At 39.8% G+C, this 7,770-nt stretch overlaps 1 long non-coding RNA gene across 1 annotated transcript; it reads left to right on the forward strand.

Moving 5' to 3' along the window:
* The first annotated feature begins 527 nt into the window (after positions 1–527).
* Positions 528–7,521, forward strand: LOC109404150 (uncharacterized). The gene is made up of 5 exons (XR_009996759.1): positions 528–2,848; positions 3,285–4,347; positions 4,557–4,710; positions 4,783–5,330; positions 6,479–7,521. It is a non-coding gene; the product is annotated as an uncharacterized LOC109404150 (long non-coding RNA).
* Positions 7,522–7,770: the final 249 nt, after the last annotated feature.

A 7,770-nucleotide genomic window follows, 5' to 3' on the forward strand; every position in this document is an offset into this window, starting at 1 on the left:
CAATGATTAATTCCGTTTTTGACCATGAACTATTACTTCCAATAACATTCAATGATCTTTTTAGCGGAGTATGATTCGTAATACTGGTATAATTAACCATACATTAAGTTGAAAAAAATAGAAAATTCGATAAATGCATTAAGTAAATAACTATCTTGTTCCTATTATTGTTAAAATATTAGTTCGAGCATAGTAACTATGTACTACATAGTCGTGTGTGATAATCTAGTACTTCATCATATGCTTTTTCGCTTCCATCCCGTTACAGCCTCGCTGAGTACGAGTTTCATGCAGCAATTTCAACCTCAAACACTCCTCTCGTCGCCTCAGTTCACCTTTAAAACATCCCAACGGAGCGGCCGTCATCTTCTGGTGGTAAATGGGGTAACATTCTTCCGGAATCGCCATCGCAACAACAAGCAGTACTGGAAGTGCAACCAGTACTACAAGTGCAAGTGTCCTTGCATCGTAGTGATCGATGAGATCAACTCGCGCATGAACGTGAAGCATGTTCACAACCACGACACGTCGTCGGGTGCCGCCGGTGGGGGTGCTAGTAGGAGAAATAGTCTTCTTCCACCGATGTTAGATCCAAGTACTTCGGCCCTGGCAGGATCATTTTTAAACGATAGTCTACTGGTTGGAAGTAGCAGCGCACTGGCTGCCGCGCTTCATTTGCCCAAACTGTGCAATCTAGGGGGTTTATGAATAAAAGATAATAAAATATGATTATGACGGAATGCGAATTTTTTGTTACAGTTTACTCAATCTAGTACTACACTCTGTGTGTTCACCTCAAACAATGTGAGTAACACTCTCCTCTTTCCAGCAGTTCTCAACAGAAGACGCTCCAAAGTCTACGCAAACAACTTGGAGCAGAAGATGTCGGACATGGAGGTAGCCCGGTTCGGACTAAGTCAACGCAAGGCCAAGAAGCTGCTCTATCGGGGGTTCGAGTACGTCAAAGATCGAGACTTCCCCGACTCGACTAATTGGCGGTGTGCTCTGTTTCGGCGCCAGAAATGCCGTGCTCGTGCGATCACCACAGCCATCGAAGGCGTTACCTACGTAAGGCTGACCAACGACCAACACAATCATGATTTACAAATGTATCGCAAGGCTTCGCTACTAATGCCGAGGGAGGGGCAATGAATAGGTGGGAGGCCATTCTGTTGAATAAGATTAAACAAATTCTGTGAAACCCTCTAGTACTTACAATATCACGCTGCAATGGACACATATATTGTTTACGAATCATTTGGTTGTTTCAGTAACTACTGGAATTTAAGCTAAGTTCAACAATAATTACACATTGTATATTTATTTGTTGCAGGTTGGAACACGAATACACGGAGTTCTGCTAGTTACAAAAGCAAGAACATGTCCAGATTTGTAGGTAGGTCAATGTACAGTAATTAAATTAAGATCGAATGATCAGATTTTAAAACTATTTGACGCATTGGAAGAACATTCTGTCACACACACTTTAACTCAAGTAACAATTTTTAGTCAAATAGACTTGAAGAGGTTCTAAGAGCAATCATAATAATAAAAGGGATGAGGTTTTATGATGGTTCTCAAATCCTCTACAGGACTCATAAATCATTAAAATGTTACTTTGAGACACACTTTTCATTCAACCAATTAATTATATGTGCAATCCTGCGTATTTTTCGCCACATTTTCAAAGGCAACGTATGACAGTGACGTTCACTTTTACATGATGCATGTGGACGTTTCAACTTTCGTTGACAGTAGAACTAATTTTCCACGTAAGATGGCTAACATAATTCTTGAAAGATGTACCTTTCAAAGTAACTTCGGAAACCGTTTAGTTAGTACATAATTTGATCTGAAGTAAAGTGAAATTCTGAAGACATTTATTAAAAATTAGGCTAAATCCATTGCAGTTCCATTTAATGTAAATTCAATCCAACTGTTGCCGCGAATTGGGAAGTGTTTGAGTGAAACTGGCATCACTGCCATAGAAATAGGTGTTATCTGAACAATGGAAAAGATCTAGCAGTTGTGTTGGATAGGTTGCGTCTCTAGTAGAACCGATGTGAAACTATTATGTAAACTAATTATTGTTATTTTTAAGTGTATATTATATCATTGTTTAAATATATTACAGCATTGAAGCTGATGTGAAGTACACACTGCTATCAATATGTGTTTCGTCGAAATAGGGACAACGTTCCCCAACACCAATTTTTTGCTTAATCTAATCTAAAACCAATGTGAATCAATAATGATTTTTCCTTTTTCTTTCTGCAGGACCACATACAAGAATATTAGACCCGTCCTGCCACATGATCAGTTACAGTTTCAGTGAAACGGGTAAAGCCATAGTCACCATCGATGGGTGCAGGTTCCGAAGATCTTCAGCACAGGGATCGAGAATTTACTGGAAATGTTCCAGAGTCAAAACCAAAAAGTGCTCAGCCAGAATTACCACTTCCGTTAATAGTTCGAAAATTTTCTACAGCATTCGGCCTCACACTCATCCACCGGACGTCTAGAAATAAGTCAGTTGAAGATTTGAGAAAATAAAGCACAATAACGAAGCTCTCTGTGATGGAATCCGAGCAATTTTGTACATCGAACTGTTCTAAATGGTCGTTTCAAATACTCTTGGTTCGTGCAGGGTAGCGACATGGTATTTTCGATTGTAGATGGCCCACCTAACTAGTGTTGGATATGAGAATGGCGATGGTCTTACATGACTTCCACCGTTGCTGATGTTTACTGGCGTTATATTGTACTCACATTTTCTTTTCATTTTTTTCAGGTTGCAATCCGTGGGCATTGAATTTTGCAAACCGTACAAGAGGTTCCACAGTTATAAGTGAATTTACAACTTATTGTTCCGTGATTTAAGCTAAAAAAATATTTTTGATTAATAGAACACGGTCGGTGCAGTACTAGATTTTGTGTGTTGAGCTAGATTTTTGTATGGTTAGATAATATGATCGTCGTTTCTACAATGCAATGGTGCAAAAAACGTTGGAAGGTATTATAATTTCTTGCCAGATTTGATTCTGTTTGAGCAAAACCTTGGATCACTGTGTTGTTGAAGAGACAAGAAATGGAGAAAACAATGCCCTCGCTGTTTGTACCATTTCTTTGCAGAATCGGATAATTCCTCATCACAGCTTACAACATTCAACCTAATTTCTAAAAATCTAGTACTTCACCATTCGTGTCCTATTAAACTGATTTTTTTTCTATTTTTTGCTATCAAACCCAAATGTAATAACTCATTTAAATTTCCTCCATTGCAGAACGGCGATCGAGAATATTGGACCCGTCTTGTCATACGATCAGTCATGGTTTCAGCCAAATGGGCAAAGTTATAATCACCATCGATGGGTACAGCTTCGGGAGGTCTTTCTCCCAGGGAACGAGAATCTACTGGAAATGCACCAAAGTCGTAATCGAAAAGTGTCCAGCCAGAATTACCACCTGCGTCAATAGTACAAACATAATCCACGGCGTTCGGCCTCACAATCATCCGCCGTACGTTTAGACATGAATCGCTAGATGATTTTGGAAAATAAAGCATAATGACCAAGATATTTGCAATGCCAAACGTGAATTTTGAACAGCTGTCTCCTCTCATCAATCATATCTAGCACACATATATTCAATGTTCGTTTTCCACAACAGCCGAAACTGCAAGGAAGTACCAGAACCCTCCAGCGGAATCAGATAGCGATAGAGATGACGGTTTTTATCGATCAAAGTCCCTACTCCCGTTGGATCTGCGAGTGGTGATGGGCCGTACGGGACGTCCAACGTTGCTGATGGGTGGCCACGTTTTCATTCGCAATAACACTCACAAAGATAAAACCTATTGGTTGTGTTCGAAGAGTCGCTCGCTGAAGTGTCGCGCCCGGATAATTACCCTGGACGGTAGTGGAGGTCTGGTTCTCAAGAATCAGATCCATAACCATTCGGCGGGTGGAAATCGCTAGTGCAGATGTAAAAATAAAGAATAAAACACTAGATTTTTTTGTTTTTTTTTTTCATATCATTTATACATGCCGTACTCGATTCTTCGATTTCTCACTAACCACCGCCTAATTCTCACTCCTTACAGGAAAAATCGTCGTCAAGGAAAAGTCAACGGAAGAAAAATTCTTCTTCGTCCGCACCGCCGATGGTCGCTATAAAATTCATGCAAATGCCCCAATCAAGAAGGAAAAAGCACATCCACAGCAGAAAATGGTTAATACTGGAACCAGACTGATCCGATCAAGAATTATCTTTCCCCTTAACGAAGGAACAGAAGTGGAACAGTTGGAAGAACTTGTGAAGAAGGATTCCACAATCAGACAGGAATATGTAAGTGACTGGCTAGCATGTGGTACTAGATTATGACCATCAGCTTAAAAAAAAAGTTTTTAGGTCATATGCCATCAGAGCCGTCTCCGATCTTTTCTTATACTTTGATTGTTGCGAAACGGGATGATGTCGAACGGCTTTGTGCCAAACGATGTTCATGTTTACGAAAAAATACAGTCCTAGTACATGATTTCTTTTTTACATTGCAGATTAATGTTCTGAGGCTAAAGCCTAGGGATATGCAAATCGTCCATTACATGCACAACGTTTTCACGGATGATTCACTTATTGACTACAATTACAATAATGGCCATGGCAAACGCGCTATGCGAATGTACGACATATTTTTCAAATGCTTCATGGGTATGCTGGACTAGTTCTATTGTGCTTTGTGAACGTAAGAAGTTAACTAGTTCGATTTTCACCTCTTTGCAGAAGCGTACGAAGCGGAGGAACTTACAGAGTTTGAGCTTGCCTACCAGCTGACGTTGGCGATCAAGCAAAGTCGAAACCGGATGCGGCAGCGCATGTTCCGCGCTAGGAAAATTGTGAAAGCAAGTTGTGGAAAGAGAAAGCGTACTCCATAACCATCCTGCGGGTGGAAAGCACTAGTGGAGATGTACAAATAAAGAATGAAACCAGACCTTTTATTTTTATTTATTATATCTACATACAGTACTAAATTCTTCGATTTCTCACTAACCACGCCCTAATTCTCACCTCTTACAGGAAAAATCATTGCCAAGGAAAAGTCAACGGAAGAAAACTTTTATTTCGTCCGCACCGCCAATGGTCGCTATAAAATTCAGGCAAATGCCCCTTCATCAAAAATCAAGAAGGAAATAGCGCATCCACAGCCAAAAATGATTAATACTGGAACCAGACTGATTCGATCTGGAATCATCTTTCCTCTTAACGAAGGAACGGAAGTGGAACAGTTGGAACAACTTGTGAAGAAGGATTCCATAATCAGGCAGGAATATGTGAGTAACAGGCAAGCGTGTGGTACTAGATTGAAGGGCTTGAAATAATAAGCATGCAGGTCGTATGACATCATGCCCGTTTGGCATAATATCTATCGGAGCAGCACTCTATGATTCCGATGTTTAGTTTTTTTTGTTTTAGTTTACCAGTCACGGTTGTCTTTCAAAAGACAACACGAGGGAAATTGATAAGGTACTCACTTTCAGACGTAACGTACTGAAATCTACATTTTTCAATTGAAAACAACCACCGCAGTCGTTCAATATCGGTCAATATCACCGATCTCTATTACCGTGTGGTTCTTTCGATAAGCTAGCGTTGCATGGTCCTCAACATTCTTATGTATAAATTCGTAACTTGACTCTCTTTCGCAATACTTAAGATTGTTTGATTGATTGAGCAAGCATCAGACGTCCAGTTGTTCTGTATCAGCTATCTTTCCCATTGCTGCTATCCTGCGTTGTAGCCCAAAGGTCTTGTACAACCAGTACTAGTGAGACATACTTTGACCCAATGACCTGTAGAACCAATTCGTCATGATTACGCTTTCATTAATTCCAGGTAAACATGCACTTGTTTACAATTAGTTCATTCTCCATAACACTTCGAAATATCATATCAACTACTTCCACTTACTGTGTTCATACCTGAGAATTCAACGCTACAAATAACAATTCCATCGGTGCGTAGTTCTTCACGCAGGTTGCCTTATCGAGTGTTACTTTTAGTTCTGAACAGTTCTCAGAGCTGGTCGAGTCTTACCTTCTGATCGATTGTAGGGGTTCTTCATCATATCTTGTTCCTTAATCAAGTTTTTTTTTTCTTTTTTGCCATTCCGTTTTGGGTCTTTCATTCCTCTGGTGTTCCGTCAGCCAGGGCACATCTGGGCCCGTAAAACCTATTAACAAGATAAACCAGCGAGACTTTCATCAACACTGCGCTATTTGCTTAATCATTTTGTTTTTTTTTTTAAACATTGTGAATACAAAGACGCTGAAATGTAGACTGAAAAAACATGTTGTCCAAATAACGTATTCAACTATCACTAAGCCAAACGGGTATGATGTCAAACAGCTCTGTACCATTCATGTTGCTGTCATCAAAAAGAGTGTAGTACTAGATCGCAATTTCACATTTTCCCTTGCAGATTGATGTTCTGAAGCTCAAGCCTAGGGAAACCAAAATCGTTCATTACGTGCACAACGTTTTCGCGGACGAATCACTTATTGGCTACAATTACAATGGAGTTAACGTTGTTGGCCAAACTAAACGTGCTATGCGAATGTATGACATATTCTCCGACTGCTTCATGGGTATGCTGTACAAGTTTTATCGTGCTTCCTGATCACAACCAACTAACTCGATTTGCACCTCTTACATACGTCGAGCTTGCCTTCCAGCTGACGTCGGCGATCAAGCAAAGTCGAAACCGGATGCGGCAGCGCATGTTCCGTGCTAGGAAAATTGTGAAAGCAAGTTGTGAAAAGAGAAAGGGAACTCCATTTGAGACTTGATGAACTTGATGTCTACCTTAATGATTCAATTATTTACATTTTTAAGACGCTCAGCTTCTTCATTGTTTTTTTAGTGCTCTTAGCCGCCTTATAATGAGGTTCTGGAATCAGTACTTTCTTTTTATAATGAATTCTAACATGCTTACATTTATTTTTTCATCCTGAAGACAGGTTTATTTTATTTTGAAGAAGTTGTAATGGAATGCAATCACTCTTACCACTACGATACCATACCTCAGAAATACTTTACTTTGTAGTAGTAATGTTTTCATCAGAAAATGTTCGAATCCAACACTCAAGTAAAAATAAAATAAAATTTTTAAAAAAATAGATAAAACAAAATTATCTTAACGTATATTCTTCAACAGAACAAACTCCTTGAAACTAAAACTAATTATACCAACTCCTCCCCATTCCAGACCAAGAGTTCATGATGATAGAAATCTGCTCCGATGAAGCCACTCGGCATACCTCCGATGATGACCAAAGCAAATCCACGTCCTCCGAAAAAGGTAATACAGCAGCAAGGTCACTTCGGTTAGCGGGATTCACGTTTCCTCTGAAACGTGCAGAAGACATCGAACGCTTGGAGAAAGCCGTCGGAACAGATGCATTCATTCGGAAAGAATACGTAATCCTCCGTCGACACAAGTGCGTACGTTTCAGCTTTGAATATTTACTGACAATTTCAGATTCGCTACGTGACATCTCGGATGGGCGATCATCGCAATATTCCAACGCACATCAGAAGGCTTTTCAGCGATAGATCTCTGGAGAATTACACGTATCATGGGGTTAACAATCCCCAATATCCTCGGAAAGCAATGAAAGACTACGACATCTTCACCAACTGTTTGCTAGGTTAGTATCTTGGACATGACTGAAGTACTAGATTGTAACGATTCGTGTCTCTTTATAACACTTG

The sequence above is a fragment of the Aedes albopictus genome, chromosome 1 (assembly GCF_035046485.1).
Source record: "Aedes albopictus strain Foshan chromosome 1, AalbF5, whole genome shotgun sequence".
NCBI lineage: Eukaryota > Metazoa > Arthropoda > Insecta > Diptera > Culicidae > Aedes > Aedes albopictus.